This window comes from Pelodiscus sinensis, chromosome 7, assembly GCF_049634645.1.
Source record: "Pelodiscus sinensis isolate JC-2024 chromosome 7, ASM4963464v1, whole genome shotgun sequence".
NCBI classification, from domain to species: Eukaryota; Metazoa; Chordata; order Testudines; family Trionychidae; genus Pelodiscus; species Pelodiscus sinensis.
The window spans coordinates 2,327,501-2,343,490 of record NC_134717.1 but is presented as its reverse complement, the minus strand read 5'-3'; the positions used below and the strand labels follow the sequence as shown (position 1 = coordinate 2,343,490).

The 15,990-nt window shown below is 47.3% G+C and overlaps 1 long non-coding RNA gene across 7 annotated transcripts in view; it reads left to right on the top strand.

Annotated features, from left to right (window-relative positions):
* The first annotated feature begins 3,495 nt into the window (after positions 1–3,495).
* The window catches only part of LOC112546075 (uncharacterized), a 41,702-nt gene continuing 29,207 nt past the window's right edge, over positions 3,496–15,990 (top strand). The window contains exons 1-5 of one of the 7 annotated variants that reach the window (XR_003089705.2): positions 3,499–3,726; positions 4,285–4,530; positions 10,599–10,890; positions 11,522–11,740; positions 14,137–14,928. This is a non-coding gene — a long non-coding RNA (uncharacterized LOC112546075). Of the gene's footprint in view, positions 3,727–4,284; positions 4,557–10,598; positions 10,891–11,521; positions 11,852–14,136; positions 14,929–15,990 lie in introns of those variants that run through there. The other 6 variants (XR_003089704.2, XR_012905100.1, XR_012905102.1 and 3 more) reach the window with 6 other exon arrangements.

Below are 15,990 nucleotides of genomic sequence, written 5' to 3'. Positions count from 1 at the left end.
CCACCTGCTGTCCTATCTGAGGGCTCATTCTTCAATCCAGCAGGGGCCTAGACCAAACTGTCTGTCCCTTCTGGGCTCTCTCAGATTATCCCTGCTCTATAAACAGTCCTGGGCCTGGTGTGGAGCTCTGACTCCCAGGACACCCTTTCTGCCTCTCTGCACCTTTCTGGTCCCAGCTCTTCAGCCGGGCCACTAAAAGCGTTCAGTTTAATTTCTGGGGTGCATCAAAATCCAGGCTGTTTTCCTAGTGGCTGGCAGGGAGGACCCGGAGCCCACCTTTTACTCCGGGACCCAGTTCATTGTCTCAGTCGATAGCAGCCATCTGCCATGCCGCTTTAAATACACTGAGTACTTACTACAATCCCCCGAGCCATTTCTCTGTGGCTTCAGCACATTTTTCATTGTAACCTGAAGGACTTGGCCTAATGGAATCCCAGCAGATAACCCAGAGCCCCGTCCACTCCCTTCTAGCTCTAGCAAGGAACTGCTCTTGCTTTGGCCTTGCAGCTTTTATACTGATGTGCTGGGCCCTGATTGGCTGCTTCCCATACAACACTCTAGGCAGCTTGGAGGACCTTTCTACTGTCCTTTTCTCGGGCTGGGTGTGGCAGGACTCACACAGAGCAAGGGGCTGGTGGACTCACACAGAGCAAGCGCCGCTTCAGTCCTGCCAGCTACACGACCACCCTGTGCACCCCCGGCCTGCGCCTTCCTCCGTGTCCTGCTTCAGTGCTGCCCCCAGACTGACACCATTGCAGTAAATGGCACACGATAGTGTAGTGAAGTGCTGGGACAGGCATCCCAGGGAGGTTGTGGAATCCCCACTGCCGTTCGTCCTTTAAAAACAAGATGGACAAACCCCTGTCCGGGCTGGTTTAGGCGCACTTGGTCCTAACCTCAGTGCAGGGGGCTGGACTTACAGACTTCTCAAGGGGCCTTCCAGCCTGACATTTCTAAGAGTCTAAGACAAACTGCCCTGCCAGGAGGCAGAGAGGACGGCTGTGCCGGGCTTTGAAGAGGTTAAGCGCTGCACGTTCTTTAAAAAAGTGTTTATCTTTTGAGGTCCGTGAAACGCCAGGGCAGCAGACGCTGTCTATCTGCTGAAGGCCAGTATCATTGCCATAAGATTAAGTGTGTGTGGGGGGAAAGTGTAGAGAAGCTGTCCAGAAAACTCAGTTGTTACCAGAAGGTAAACAGGAATAATCAATGATTAGGGAAATTAGGAAAAGCGCCTACCCACCACGCAAAAGGCAGGGTCGGTTCCAAAGAATGCTGCCCTGGTTCCTAGAAGCATGTGGCTCACACTGACAACACGGGGGAGGTGAGGTGGAGGGCTGTGATGGTGTTTCTGAAGCCAGAGCGACATTTCGGCGGCTGGCCAGTCCACCAGCTGCACTCCGGAGATATAGTCCACCTACAAATGTCAGCAGCAGCTATAATGCCTCTGGCAAATTGCATTGTGGGACATCAACCTCGGAACCGTTTTGCATAGGGTACTAGGACTCGAGAGGTTTTTAGACACTGCCACATACAGTCTCCATGACACCAGGATCTGGTGGGTGGAACTCCGGATGTGCCGTTGCCACAGCTACCCCTTGGGAATTTGTAGGAGGGTGGGGTGGTTTGGGGCTCACTCTTATGTCAACCACCTCCTGGGTGGCTGTGTAGTTGGCCTACTTGGTTCTTTGACGTTTTGCATGTGTTTTAGGGTATGTCTACACTGTGGCTAGGAGGTGTAAATCTCAACCCGGGTAGGTGTAAATGTGCAAAATCTGTTTGCGCTAGTGGAGTAAAAAATAACTGTCTGGCCCTGGCAGTATGTGCAGTGGGATGAACCATCTGCCCAAATACAGTCCTGTCCAAGATCTTAGGTATGTACTGGGGTTGGCAGCCCAAACTGCAGGGGTACATACAAGGAAGAATTTGCTTGTGTGAATTTTATAAACACATTAACCCAGGGGTTCTCAAACCTTGTGACACCGCGACCCCCCTCTAAGGGTATGTCTACACTAGATATTTAAATCCAGGGCTTGATTTGCAACTTCAAATGCCTACATTAGCCTCCCTAGTTCGAACTAGGGGGCTAGTGTAGACATACTCTAAGTTGCTCGCGACTCCCGTAGGGGTCAGGACCCACAGTTTCAGAAATGTGGCATTAACCCATTGAGATCCTCATTCACACAAGCAACTCCATCCATATTTTATATATCTATATCTATATCTCTCTGCTTCTGTAACTTCTACTCCAATTCATCTGATGAAGTGGGTTTTTCCCATGCAAGCTTATACCCTAATCAATCTGTTAGCCTCTAAGGCAATGTCTACGTTGCCAGGATATTTCGAAATAATAACTCCCCAAATCACTATTTTGAAATAGCTCGATCACACTACTGGCAAGCCTTGAAATTCGTCCAAGGCAGGCTCCATTAATGTGGATGTGCTATCTCGACTTAGAGCTGCAGGAAGCACTGGGGAGTAATTCCTCTGAATGTCTCTGGGGAGCAGTCTTTTTCAAAATAACAGCCACTGAGCATCCACACTAACTCTATTTCCAACTAGCAATTTTGAAATAGGCATTATAGGTGACCCCTGCACTTACGACCTAATTGGTTCCCAGAGAACCATCCTAAGTCAAGCTGTCATAAGTTGAACCCTTATTTCCCATAGGTGTCGTACACTGTCGTAAGTGCAAGCTGTGGACATAAACTGGGGTTTTTTAGGTGCTATCTCGCATGAAAAAAATGGTCATAAATGCAGGGGGTTGTAAGGCGGGTGGTCATAAGTTGGGGGTCACCTGTATTCCGCATAGAACGAGGGGGTTATTATTTCAAAATAAGAAGCACGTTATTTCAAAATAATTTCAAAATAATGGGCTCGCGGTGTGGGTGCTCACCTTGTTATTTCGCAATAATGGTAGTTATTACAAAATAACTCTGGAGTGTAGACATGCCCTAAGGTGCCACAGGACTCCTTGTTGTTTCTGTAGGGGGGGGGGGGGAGAGCTTCTCACATAGCTTGGGACTCCCCTGAGACAAAAGGGATGCAAGCGGAATGTGTCAGAAAATATTAGCAAAAGGCATGAACAGGAAGAGGCTGAAGTACAAACAGGAAGAGGCTGAGGTAGAAACAGGAAGAGGCTGAGGTACAAACAGGAAGAGGCTGAGGTACAAACAGGAAGCGGCTGAGGTAGAAACAGGAAGAGGCTGAGGTACAAACAGGAAGAGGCTGATGTACAAACAGGAAGACCCCATCGTGGGGTCCAGCTACTCTACTAACTGAGCACTGAATGTACAAAGGTGCTTCATTTGGAATCCACAGCAAACAACATCAGTTTTGTAACCACATGTGGCCATCGCCACAACGTTCACGATGGCCGGTTTGGTTGGCAAGAGCTTCCCAGGAACATTCCCTAGCTGTGCCAGCAGATATCACCCCGGGAGGCAGACCCTCTATGACATCATAGTCGCTACAGACTATAATTGCCTGAGTCTAGTTGAGTCCCCCTCATAAGCTCACACACCATCCGAGCAGACAGGTTGGCTTGGCCCCACCAAGCAATGAGACCTCGCCTCCTGGGCGCTTGAGCCAACGAAGCCGAAGCAGAGATGGCGAGATGCCGACGCCAGCGCCGCCGCCGCCACCGCCGCAGGAGGCGTTCCCGCAGAAGGACAAGGAAGAACAGGAGAAGGTGCACCTGTAGAAGACCACCATTAAAGAAGAGGAAGGGTAAACACCATGCCCGTTTCATACTTAACGCGTTCTCTGTAGCTACTGAATATGAAGCGGAGGGACTGAGTGAGTAGTAAAGGGAGTTATATGCCGAGAAACCAGCATGGGGCAGCTAATTGGTCAGTGTGCAGGCAGATTAGATAGCTGTTTGGGTGTGCGGTGTAATTCCTTGTGGTGGGAGGGGCAAAGAGAGCAGTTGTCCCAGGTGACTCTAGCAGTAGCAGCAGTATCCAGGAGCTCTGGGCCAGAATTCACTATGCGGGGTGCTACGGGGTGCTCTGAAGGCCGGAGGGGGACCCCTAGCGCTGCGGCGCAGGCGGTGTTAAGGGATCGCTTCTTCCAGCCCTGCCCTTTCCTCCTGTGGCTCCGCCCCCTGGAAAGAGGCGGAGCTGGCCCTCCCCACACTTTGCCCCAGGGTCTGTGGTGGCTATCGGCCCCCCACTGCGTTAGTTAGCAATGTCTTTACTTTCACACAATGCTTGTATTGCTTATGGCTACCGATTCTTTGACTGGTTGGGTTTTCAGGGAGGGCCGTGTTCTGTCTTTTTGTGGCAGGGTACGTGCGTGTGATGACGACGTACTACTACAGGAGATGATCTGCGAGGCCTGTCTGTGGGCCGGTCTGGAGCCGTGCATCTCATCAGCAATCCCCCAGCCAACACGCCTCCTGCTTCTTGAGGGTGAAAATCAGCAACGCCCCTCACCGGAAACACCACAAGAGACAAGCCAGCTAACGGGGCACTCTGCAAGACCCAGGAGGCTTCCTGCCACCAACCTGCCAGTAAAGCTGTAAAACGCATGGTGTGTCAGCACATCCTTGGGAAAGGGTAGGCCATCCCGGTACACCCCCTTGTGGCCAGGTGTCAGCTCCACCTTACTTCCCTCAGTTGGACATCAGTACGTCCCCTTTCACCGACTGGGGCAAGACGGGGAAAGACCCTCACCTCCACTCAGTGTTCCTCAACTTAACTTCCACAAAGTCTCTGTGTCTGCTCATACTCATTTACGGGAGCCAGAGAGAAATGACCAGCCCTTGTCGCTCCCCTATCAGCTTCCTGTTCCCAGATGAATAGCCTCTGGAAGTGGAAGGAGTCACTTTAATTATACCCAGAGGCTATGTCTACACTGGCATGATTTTCCGGAAATGCTTTTAACGGAAAAGTTTTCCGTTAAAAGCATTTTCGGAAAAGCGCGTCTAGATTAGCAGGACGCTTTTCCGCAAAAGCACTTTTTGCAGAAAAGCGTCCGTGGCCAATCTAGACGTGCTTTTCCGCAAAAAAACCCCGATTGCCATTTTCGCGATCGGGGCTTTTTTGCGGGAAACAAATCTCTGCTGTCTACACTGGCCCTTTTGCGCAAAAGTTTTTCGGAAAAAGACTTTTGCCCGAACGGGAGCAGCATAGTATTTCCGCAAAAGCACTGCCAATCTTACATGAGATCATCTGTGCTTTTGCAGAAATTCAAGCGGCCAGTGTAGACAGCTGGCAAGTTTTTCCGGAAAAGCAGCTGCTTTTCCGGAAAAAGTGGCCAGTCTAGACACAGCCACAAGGGGTAGCTGAGTTAGTCTGAAAAACTTAAAAACCAACAAATGGTCGGGTAGCACTTTAAAGACTAACAAAACTTGTAGATGGCATCATGAGCTTTCGTGGGCATAGCCCACTTCTTCAGATGATACCCAGACTGTTTTTGTTGTCATTTCCTGTTTGTTTCTTAAAGGGCTAGGACATTCCTTCTCAATCCCACAGACATTTTCAACATCAGATCGGCCACACTGGGTCGGACTAAAGGTCTATCAAGCCCAGTGTCCTGTCTTCCCACAGTGGCCAATGCCAGGTGCCCCAAAGGGAGTGAACAGAACAGGGAATCATCAAGTGATACCTCCTCTGTCGCTCATTCCCAGCCTCTGACAAACAGAGACTAGGGACACCATTCACCCCAAACCTGGCTAATAAGTATTGATGGACCTAACCTCCATGAATATATCTAGTTCTTGTTTGAATGCTGTGAAATTCCTGGCTTTCACAACATCCTCCGGCAAGGAGTTCCACAGGTGGACTGTGTGCTGTGTGAAGAAATATTTTGTCTTGTTTGGTTTGAACCTGCTGCCTATTAATTAAGCTTGCTGTGTTTATGTGCATGTAGAACAGCAATACAAAACTATCATGTGATACCTGCTCGGAATGTTTGCTCACAGTCCCAGCCATGTAGACACCTGATAAGCAGCGGAGTAAGCGCGATACTGTTTTCTTGCTACAGAAACGAGCATCTCTGTCCTGAGTTTAGCCCAGGTTACTCATTTTTGGGATTCATTTCTAAAAATTATGATCAAAAGCACCCTCCTGAGTGTTAACAGTAAAATACCGGAAAGGTTCATATGTGTGGAAGACCGAAATTACGCACGTGAACTAAGCACTTTAAAAGAATTAGTCCTAATTGGCCTCACAAGTGTGCTGCCCTCTTTCACTGAAGCGTAAATGTTCAAATGCTTTATTAAAAGGGACATTTCATGATCCTCCTGGGATTTCTGGCTAAACTAAAAAAAAAGGAGGGGGAAGGGGGGAATACTTTTATCCCTGATGTAATTTTATTGGCCTAGTCAAGATAACACCAGAGATGAATTTGGCCTATGAGGTGTCTTCTATCAGCTGCCTACTGCATTAAAAACATGAACAATAACAACACATAGACAAACGTAATGCCATGGATTCTAGTGATATAATTCTGAGCTCACAACAGTTGTGCGCTGGCGTGTACTGGCCCATCACTGTTGGCAAAGAAGTGACTTGAGGCTTACGTGAATGTGAAAGAAGATTCTGTTAAGGGCTTGTAAATTTCTACTACTAATAGTTTAACAACTATGGAAGAAATCAGGAGATCTTTTTATTTCCTTTGTGAACCAGGTTTTCTAGAACAGAATAAGACCATGTGCACTGTAGTCTTTAGCCACTGCCTGGAAATGTCTTTCTTATGTTCTCCCTTCACATCGAGAGGAAGAAAATCTCTCTCTCACGGAAGCTGATGTGGTACTTCAACAAACTTCGAATTCCTCCAGTTTGGTGGTTTGACTTTGGGAGCTGATAGGCACCTTTGATTCACAGATTGTAAGGCAGGAGGCCTTTACTGTGGGCATCAACATGAATGGTTTTGCTTGATTCAGTCATCCACAGTTTAATTGTTGGCAGATTGGGAGATCATTTTCTGAGTGCCAGGGGTGTTGTACGAAACCCAGGTGACTTGGCCAAATTCCAGCATTCTGTCATAGAACCCAGTGATATCTCCTACGCAGCCCGTAGCTCAATATAGAAATGGAAGCTAAGCAAATTCACACTGGAAATAAGGTATAAGAACACAAGAACGGCCATACTCGGTCAGACCAAAGGTCCATCTAGCCCAGGATCCTCTCTGCTGACAGTGGCCAGTACCAGATGCTCCAGAGGGAGGGATCGCAACAGGTAATCCTCACGTGATCCCTCCCCTGTCACCCACTTCCAGAGAAACAGGGGCTATCCATTCCTATCCATCCTGGCTAATAGCCATTGATGGACCTCACCTCCATGAATCTATCTAGCTCTTTTTTGAACTCTGTTAAAGTTCTAGCCTTCACCGCATCCTCTGGCAAGGAGTTCCACAGGTTAACTGTGCGCTGAGTGAAGAAAAACTTCCTTTTGGAAGTATAAATGGATAGTGGTAAGAATCATTAACCATTCAAACAATTTACAAGAGTCATGGAGGATTCTCAACCACTGACCATTTTTCTATGAAGATTGACTATCTAAAAGGGCTGCTCTATGGATTGTTTTGAGGAAGTTCTATGATCAGACTAGATACAACTGTCCCTTTTGGACATCACATCTATGAATTTTTATTATATTATAGATACGTTTATGAGAAAGCAAATCAAAGTTGATGGAGCCAAACGACCTAACTACATGCTTTTTCCAATTGTAACCTTCACATCTTGAAGAAGCACAGAACTTGTGTGTAAGACTTGATGAAAATATACCAGATGGCTCACAAAATCCTTTAATATCAGTAGACAAAGCGTTCCTTACAATCAAAACACTATGGTCTTTATGACAGAAGCAATAAAAAAATAAATATCCATAACAATCATAGCACTAGACAAAAATAAAGCCCCTGATTCTGTTTATCTACCTTCATAACTTGGTATCCATAATGTGACATGGTCCTTTGTCACAGTCATTGTGATTGATGCATACCAACAACATGACATTGAATCCAGGTTTGAAAATGACTGAGTTAAGTTTCAGGGTGATTTGTTTTTAAGGGTCATATTCCGCTACCCTTCATAAATGCCTCACTTCACAAAGTGACATCACAGGACTGGCTGGAAAATCCTAGAATCCTAGGGGGGGCAGAGACCTCAGGAGTCATCGAGTCCAGCTCCCTGCCCAAAGTAGGACCAACCCCAACTCAATCAACCCAGCCAGGGCTTGGTCAAGCTGAAACTTAAACACCTCTAGGGATGGAGATTCCACTCCCTCCCTAGGGAACCCATCCCAGTGCTTTCTCACCCTCCTAGGGAAATAGTTTTTCCTAATATCCAACCTAGACCTCCCCCACTGCAATTTGAGCCCATTGCTCCTTGTTCTGGTCATCTGCCCCCACTGAGATAACAAAAGAACAATTCATTTGGGCAAAAAAACACTGAGGCTTCAAAATTGTGTTCCGATGCAGAATGACAACACAACTCTTGACTTTTTTTGTGAAAAGGGTGATGCACTAGATTCCAGCATCAGCAATACCCCATGGTCAAAGCACCTACCTAGAATGTGGAAGACCCGTGTTCAAGGCCTTTCCTTAGAGCAGAACTTGAACGTGGGTCTCCCACATGAAGATGCTGGTCATCAGGCTATGGACTATTCTGGGATTTCCGACCCTCAATTTTCCAAATGAACATTTTCCAATCAGCGGTAATCAATATGGCTGTGTGCGCAGTAAGTTACTACCCCCTGTGACCCATAGGGACTGATGCATTAACATTAACATTCCATTAACAGGTGTGTTGTGAGCAAGACACGAGAAGTCATTCTTCCGCTCTACTCTGCGCTGGTTAGGCCTCAGTTGGAGTATTGTGTCCAATTCTGGGCACCGCATTTCAAGAAAGACGTGGAGAAATTGGAGAGGGACCAGAGAAGAGCAACAAGAATGAGTAAAGGTCTAGAGAACATGACCTATGAGGGAAGGCTGAAAGAACTGGGTTTCTTTAGTTTAGAAAAGAGAAGATTGAGGGGGGACATGAGAGTAGTTTTCAGGTATCTAAAAGGGCATCATTAGGCGGAGGGAGAAAACTTGTTCATCTTGGCCTCTGAGGATAGAACAAGAAGCAATGGGCTTAAACTGCAGCAAGGGAGGTTTAGGTTGGACATTAGGAAAAAGTTCCTAACTGTCAGGGTGGTCAAATACTGGAATAAATTGCCCGGGGAATCCCCATCTGTGGAGATATTTAAGAGTAGGTTAGATAAACATCTATCAGGGATGGTCTAGACAGTATTTGGTCCTGCCATGGGAGCAAGGGACTGGACTCGATGACCTCTCAAGGTCCCTTCCAATCCTAGTGTTTTATGATTCTATGATGCGTTGACAGAGCTGCCTATGGGAGACATGGGTCTCAGTCTGATAGAAGTTAGGAAGCACAGGAGGCTGGGCAGAAAATCCAGATCCATGCCTCAAATGGCATTCTGGAGAGATCTGGTTAGTTTCCGCTCAGTGGTCATGTCTTATGGTTCTGCCCAAACATCCAAGCTTTTTGGTGGCGTCCAATCCCGATTTGAAACAACAACCCCATGGAAGCTCCTGTTGGGAGGAAAGCAGAAAAGGTCTCATCTCCCAAGTTCACTAAAGCCTCAAGATGAGGCTCTGAAGACCATCAATGATGTACAGTACTCTGGTAGGGTCACTTCAATTTCCATGCAGGTCCTACAGCATTCATGGCCTCTTCTAGGCACATTGTTCGATTTCCTCTTCCATAAGACGCAGTAACAGTTCTCTGGGTAATTATTTTCACCAAGTACCATGTGAGCCTGAAAAGCAGAGAGACAAGCACACCGAACTATTGGGAGGATGGTCTTTGTTTCTTTATTTCCGGGGGCCGAGGGGGCAATTCGTGATCTCATTGCAATTTAATTGTGACAAGGCACATGACATGCTTTGATGGGAAGTCACGGAAGACATCGTTCATGGAAATGAGTTAGAAACCTCCCTCTCCTCATTTTTACTCCTCGGCACTCATCCCGGTGGTGGGTCCTGCTACTTCCCCTTTCTTTTGATTACTTTTCCTTTCATTCTCCCACCAAAGAGGAGCCAACGAGGAGGAAATGGCCAGCAAAGGATGGTGCTGCGTGTATGGGTCTATGAGCACTGTGTTTCCCTATGGGCTGCAGATACCATAGATGTTGTTTCCTGTGTGTTTTAATTCCTCTTCTGGGGGGATCAGTTGTTGTTATCCTAGAATCCTAGAATTCTAGAACTGGAAGGGACCTCAAGAGGACATCAAGCAGGACCAAGCACCATCTAGACCATCCCTGACGGGTGTCTATCCAATCTGCTCTTAAATATCTCCAGTGATGGCGATTCCACAACCTCCCCAGGTAATTTATTCTAGTGTATAACCACTATGACAGATATGAAGTTTTTCCTAATGTCCAACCTAAACCTCCCTTGCTGCAGTTTTAAGCCCATTGCTTCTTGTCCTATCCTCAGAGACCAAGGAGAACAATTATGCAGGTAAAGGCCAGTTGCAAAGCAGTTTCTTTAACGATGGGAAAGCTATTGGCTGCATATGATTATGTATGGCCAAAGCGGACCATTATGAGGTATGGGTTGCAAACCCAATCTAACCCTCGTAGGTCATAATCGTTGGCCTCTTGAGATACATGGCAGAGATGCGTCAACTCACCACCTGAAGGAGGCCAATACCATCCACCAAGACAGGTGAATGGCCCCATGGAGAAACAGCCATTCAGCTGCTGCAGAGATCTTGGAAACAGGAAACGATGAGATACAGGCGATACCACAGGCACCGAAGCAGAAGAACCTCCCGTTTTAGAAGACACGCCAGGGACAGGAAGCAAGGAGCAAAGAGAGGCAGGAGGAGACGCAGAAGGAGGAGACGCAGGAGAAGGAGAGGCAGAAAAGGAGGTACAGCCTTATACAGGATTTAATATTATGACTAGCTACAAGGTGTATGTGCACCCTCTGCTGGAAGGAATCAGAACTTTTGAACTGAGGGTCATAGGCCCTCTACTGCTAATAGTTGTGCAAGACTCTCTTTGAGAGTAGCTTCTGGGATTCTATTCCTGCTGCCACTGTGAAATTTGCAGCGATCACCATAAAGCCCTAGCTGGTCATGGATGTGATATAATGGTTGATACATTTATTATAGCTGTCGGGTATGAGTTGGGAAGTCACTACCACAGAACCCTAGCTCTTTGCTGCTCATCCGGATAGAGAATGACACCACCTGGACTATCTGGAGGCACGCCATTACTCACTGAACGTGGCACAGCATGGTCACCGGCAAAGGAGATGTTCCAATCACCTTCAACAGCCATTGAATCTATGTGTCCCACTAAATCTTTAGTCTCCCGGGGGAATTTTCAGCAAAGGGGCCATTTAGTGGCATTGGTGCTAGAGGCCTTTATGGGACCACATGCCACCACATAATTCAAATTCTCAGAGGGTCCAATGTATTTTTGCCACTGCCATCCTGGAACCGTGTCGGAGCTAAGTGCATTTTACCAGCCTTTTCTTTCTATTCTCTTTTCTGCAGGTGAAACCCACTGCCACTATAGGATACGTGTGATGTATTAAGCCTTCTGCTGCATCCCGTCCTATATCCTGTAACATATAAACAATCCCATTGGGACCATCTTGACTTCTGGGAGCACAAGGACTAAGAGCCACTGGCCATAAGAACCACCTGGTAGTAAACTTGGTTGAACGAATCGTATGCTGTGATTTTACTTTGTATCACCGGGGTCTTTACCAGGTAACTTTTCTAGTCTTTTCTAGGGTTAGGATGATTCCTTAAAGGTGTTTCTTCTAATAGTGGCCATTTGAGGACAGCGTTCTGAGAACAAATGAGGAAGCGGCTTTCTAGGTAGGTAAAGACCCTGGAAAACATTTATTGTGCGGAATGTCTAACAGTCACATCTTGGCTGCATCTAGACTGGCAAGTTTTTCCACAAAATCAGCTGCTTTTGCGGAAAAACTTGCCAGCTGTCTACACTGGCCGCTTGAATTTCCACAAAAGCACTGACTTCCTACTGTCTGAAATCAGTGCTTCTTGCGGAAATACTATGCTGCTCCCGTTCGGGCAAAAGTCCCTTTTGCGCAAAGCTTTTGTGCAAAAGGGCCAGTGTAGACAGCTCAGATTTGTTTTGCACAAAAAAGCCCCGATCGCGAAAATGGCGATTGGGGCTTTTTTTTGCGGAAAAGCACGTCTAGATTGGCATGGATGCTTTTCCGCAAAAAGTGCTTTTGCGGAAAAGCGTCCGTGCCAATCTAGACGCTCTTTTCCGCAAATGCTTTTAACGGAAAAACTTTTCCGTTAAAAGCATTTGCGGAAAATCATGCCAGTCTAGACGTAGCCCTTCTGTTTCACTGAAAACACCCTGGTGACATCTACACTGCAGGTTTCTTGTGCAAGAAGCCTTTTGCGCAAGAGTTTTTGCGCACAACTTCTTGCGCAAGAGCACGTCTACACTTCAAAGCGCATCGCAAAAGTGATGTGCTTTTGAGCAAAAGAGCGTCCACACTGCATGGCTTTTTCCCATAGGGGTTTCTTGCGCATACCCAGCATACAGAGTATGCATCATGGGTTTGCAGGCAGTTCTCCCCCCCCTAGGCACCAGGGAGCAACTTACAACCACTGGAAAAGAGCAGAACCTAGAACTCTGACCCCCTTCTCAGAAGCCCTGGCCCCAGGGCTACTGATGGGGGTGATAACCGGCTTTACTGATTGGCCAGACTACCTCATTTAAACCAAAGGATGGCACAGGAAGTTATCTGAACATCCGAGAAGCGTCCTGAGAGGGTGCAGGTGCACTGGGCCTGGTTCTGGTTTGATCCCTGGTTTCTGATTCTGGCTCTGATGCCTGGCTTGGAGTCTAGCCCTGACCACTAGGACCGACTGTCCAGTCCTGACATACCACCTGCATTCCTGCTGCCTAGATCTATAACCTTGCATTCGGCATCCAACTGATGGTGGATCAGCAAGTCTACTAAGGATTAAAACTCCTTTGCATGGCAGATTCCCCCAAACATAGTCCTCCCTAGCCACATCAGCTGGTCTCCACTGCCCGTTGGAAGAGATAGGCTTTGCCATATGCCCATACGTTCAATAGGTTCCTGATCCTTGGGCCTGCCAGGAGTTCAGGGACTGGACTAGATGACCTCTCGAGGTTCCTTCCAGCCCTCTGATTCTATGCTACTATGGATGGGGCAAGGAAAAGCAAGGGAAAAGCAACCTCACCCACAATGCTCCATCAGCAACTCCCCCTCTTGCTGGGTGAAGCTCCTCTTTAGGGGCAGGGCAGAATTTCACCCAGGATCTCTGCTCCCGTCTACTCATCCAGAAGCAGCTGGGAGTCTAACCCTAGTTGAGGGCTTTGGTACCAAACGTTGCGTGGGTTCTCTCAGTCCGAGGGACTGATGGAGACCACTGAGGAGCCGGAATGTAGCCGTAATCCCAAGAACATGATGGAGCTAGGTGGAGCTACTATAAGATGGGGGCATAACTGGCTGGATCACCATTCTCAGAGAGTGGTTATTAACAGTTCACGGTCATGCTGGAAGGGCATAACAAGTGGGGTTCCGCAGGGGTCTGTTTTGGGGGTGGTTCTGTTCAACATCATCATCAGTGATTTAGATGATGGCATAGAGAGCATGATTATTAAGTTTGAAGATGATACCAAGCTGGGAGGGGTTGCAAGTGCTTTGGAGGACAGGGTCAAAATTCAACATGATCTGGAAAAACTAGAAAATGGTCTCAGGTAAACAGGATGATGTTTAATAAAGACAAATGCAAAGTGCTCCACTTAGGAAGGTACAATCAGTTTCACACACACTGAACGGGAAGTGACCGTCTGGGAAGGAGTCTGGCAGAAAGGGATCTTGGGGCCATAGTGGACCACAAGCTAAATATGAACCAACAGTGTGACGCTGTTGCAATAAATTGGCTAAGGGGGTTGTGGATCTCCATCACTGGAGATATTGAAGAGCAAGTTAGACAGACACCTGTCAGGAATGGTCTAGACAGTGCTTGGTCCTGCCGGGAGGGCAGGGGACTGGACGTGATGACCTCTGGAGGTCCCTTCCAGTTCTAGTGTTCTGTGAGGCTATGATTCTATGAACATCACAAGCTGACCTACCCTTTCATGGCAGGTGGAGCAGTAGAGTCGCATTCTGGCCACGTTGTGGAAGGCATCACGTTCTCCACCAGCCTCTGCGGAGGTAAATGACAGCAGCTGGGCCATGTTCCCTGAAATGGCTCAACAGGAAGGCCCTTCCCAGTTCTTCTCTGGCCTGCTTCTCTGCCCTCATTTCCTCCTGCCTCCCTCTCCTTGTGGGAGGAAGGGATGGGCTGAGGTGGACGCCCTGTCCGCGGAAGAACATGCTGCACCCAAGGAGACCGCAGGGAAACGGCCTATGACATAATAGGTGGAATGCCTAAAGGCCAGGTGGTGTCACCGCACCGACAAGGACTCGTTAATACTCCACCCTTGACAGCCTGCTAGTTTTCATCTCTGCTTCTTCCACTGCTCCCCCCTCGGAGGTGCAGAGCGAGCAGGTGAGGCGCTGGGTTTTTTTTGCGACCAATCAGACGACTCTCCTGTCTTTTCCTGTCACTACCACTGCATCATTTTTGCCCCGACCACCGTTAGTCTTCCCTCATGCCAGTGACCTCTCCGAGCACAGCGTCTGCTCCGGTTATGAAAGATGAAACAAAGCCGAGAGGATGCCAATCCTCACACAGGTCCATGACACAGTCAATGAAATCTACATCCAGCCAGATGGTAACCTTAGGGCGGATGCTGTGTTCTTCGGCTCGGATGCTTGGAAGTTCTGCACTGCTATTGCTGAAGAGTTTGCTGCAGAAGCGTAGGACACAAGGAAAGATGCTTGAAAGAAGGATAGAATGTTTTCAGAATAATAAAGAGAATGAATTGAACAGGGTTCAGAAAAGAGCTTGATAGATTCATGGAGGTTAAGTCCATCAATGGCGATTAGCCAGGATGGGTAGGAATGGTGTCCCAGCCTCTGTTTGTCTGGAAATGGGTGGCAGGGGACGGATCACATGAAGATAACCTGGTGTGTTTCCTCCCTCTGGGGCAACTGGTATTGGTCACCGTCAGCAGACAGGATACTGGGCTAGATGGAGCTTTGGTCTGACCCAGGATGGCTGTTCTTCTGTTTTGACCATTTGTGTGGTTAGAACTGTAAAAATCGCTTCCAATTTCATAATATTTTGCTCTTGAAAGCGCCTTACAAATATTAATAAGTTGAGCTTGTCTGGGTATCATTTTACACTTGACTTGCACATGTGACAATGATTGTAGAAGGCACAAGGCAGCAGTGGAAAAACGGGTCTCTCAAGTCGCTAATTCAGTAGGTCACACAGTTCCTAATAAACCAAAGCTCCAGTCTGGTGTTAGGTTCTGTGATGCTGCAGATGGATCTGTAAATGCCAGGCACATAGCAGATTTTTCAGTTCACTGGGAATCTTGAAAAGTAAATAAAAAATTGGTTTGGGTCGGAAACCAAATGACTTTTTTGGGAATGTTTCCAGGCCTCAAAATCAAATCCAAACCCAACATGGGGGTCAAATACAAATGTTTCCCACCACTCAATGCTTTGTTTTGATTTTGAGTTTTTGAAGGCTTAAAAGCATAAAATGTAAGGTGATTTCACAGTCAAAAGTCCTTTTAAACAGCAAACCTGGAATTGCATGTTTCAAAACCAGTGAAATGAAACTTTTCAGTTTGCTTAGTTTTAGAGTTTTAATTTTTTTCCAGATGAACAATTCTACTAAATCAGCAACATGTGGTCAACTTAAATGTTTTGGTCAACATTTTTGGCCCCATTTATTAGGTGTACGGTCTTTCATTAGAGACATAAAACTATTGACTTCCTTATGGTTACTAAAAATCTGTTGGCTGGTATTTCAGGAACAGGGTGTTAACATTGGTGTTCCAGTCAAATGCCAACAGATACATGCTGGAGGGTAGGGATAGGGTC